The 1,747-nt window shown below is 39.8% G+C and overlaps 1 non-coding gene across 1 annotated transcript; it reads right to left on the minus strand.

Annotated features, from left to right (window-relative positions):
• Positions 1-1,149: 1,149 nt before the first annotated feature.
• LOC141636155 (small nucleolar RNA R71) lies at positions 1,150-1,258 on the minus strand. The gene has a single exon (XR_012540787.1). It is a non-coding gene; the product is annotated as a small nucleolar RNA R71 (small nucleolar RNA).
• Positions 1,259-1,747: the final 489 nt, after the last annotated feature.

Consider the following 1,747-nt stretch of genomic DNA (forward strand, 5'->3'; position numbering starts at 1 on the left):
ATCAATTATGTCGATCTTGTTCCTTGCTTTCAATTTTACAATGTTTATAGTTTTTATTATGCGTAGCTAATTGTTTCGATTGGGAACGAGGTGAGCCATGGCGTAATTTAGGATTATTTGGTTAGCATGAATTCTTCCACATCGTTCTTGTTGTCTTTTGATAAACCTTTTTACTAGATTGAAAGATTAGTAATTAAAATTATCATTAGATTGGAATTTCCTTTGAGCGAAAGCTTTGAGAAATTCTTGGGAATTAGAAGACCGTAATGTAATTTTGAGCATTGATCGAAAGGCTTGCTCATATTCCCTGAGACCGTTTTATAAGACCCTTGCTACCTCATTGACCTGACCTTAGCCATGGTGAACCGAAGTTCCCGATCTTCCTTTTATCTTGTTTAGAAATTTCATATTTAGCAATTAGTCATTAGAATCAACCAATTTCAAAACCCCCCATTTAATTGTTACTTTTATAGACTGAAAAATAGCAAACAAAATTAATCTTGTCTCTCTGTGGTTCGACCCTTACTATCACTAGCTATAGTTTTAGTTTGGAATTATAAATTTAATTTTGATACAAAACGACGGTATCAAATTTTGGCGCCGTTGCCGGGGAGACGGTGTAATTCTGTTTGCTTTATTTTTAGTTTATTTTTCTTGTCTCAAGGAACTTTAGTTCCTTGAGGCCGTTGCTTACCTTTGCTTCTAGTTTTGCTTTTGCACAGTTAGAAGACAGGTTTTTGAGAGAAAGGCTTGAGTACTCTCAGTTCTGCGAATATGGCTACCATATATGATGATCTTCAGCCAAAGGAACACCATCTTCCAAAGGGGCACCAGTTACCTACCCCTACTACCGGTAACTTCGAATTTCGCTCCTCTTATATCGATTTAGTGGAGCGAAATCAGTTTGCTGGTTTACCAGATGAGGACCCCTTGAAGCATATGGAAATTTTCACAGGACTCATCATTGTTCCATACCTATACCAGCTGGGGTGACTCAGGATGAGGTAAAGGGGGTGATGTTCTTATACTCCTTGAAGGATTCGGCGCGAGATTGGTACCGCTACCTTGATAGGTTAGCAGCTGGAGTCACAGATTGGACATCTCTAGCATTAGCCTTCTACAAGAAGTACTTCCCACTTTCAAAGACTGATGCCTTGAGAAGTAAAATCACAAATTTCCAGCAAGGAGCCGATGAGGGCTTTTGTGAAGCATGGGGACATTTCAAAATTTTGGTCCGAGCTGTCCCTCACCATGGTTTCCAGCAGTGGTATCTTTGCAACTTATTCTACAATGCTTTATATGATGATTACAAGGTCATCTTGGACGCAGCTGCGAATGGTAGGTTCCAAAACAATACCGGTCAGAATAGAGGTTGGAACACTATTGAGGAAATGGCGGTCCATAGAGCTGAGTTTGGGAGTTCACGTGGAAATTCACGAAAGCAAAGTGATGAAATGAGTACCGTTGTGACACTCATCACTTCTATTACTACCCGTCTCGAGAAACTCGAGGCCTCTGAAGCTTCCAAGGAAAGAATTGAAATTCCTGTCCATAATTTAGATGAGACCGCGAAGTTGAGAGAAATGGTCCAAACTCTTTTGGTTCAAGTGGCGAATATAGAAGCAGCCGAGATTGAGTCCTCAAAGAATTTTGTGAAGCAGTTGGAGAACATAGAGGCTAAGCAAGTCGCCAATTCTTCAAGCAAATGTGATGGGCCAATTGAAACGATTAATGCCATTAATATCAT

The sequence above is a fragment of the Silene latifolia genome, chromosome Y, assembly GCF_048544455.1.
Source record: "Silene latifolia isolate original U9 population chromosome Y, ASM4854445v1, whole genome shotgun sequence".
NCBI classification, from domain to species: domain Eukaryota; kingdom Viridiplantae; phylum Streptophyta; class Magnoliopsida; order Caryophyllales; family Caryophyllaceae; genus Silene; species Silene latifolia.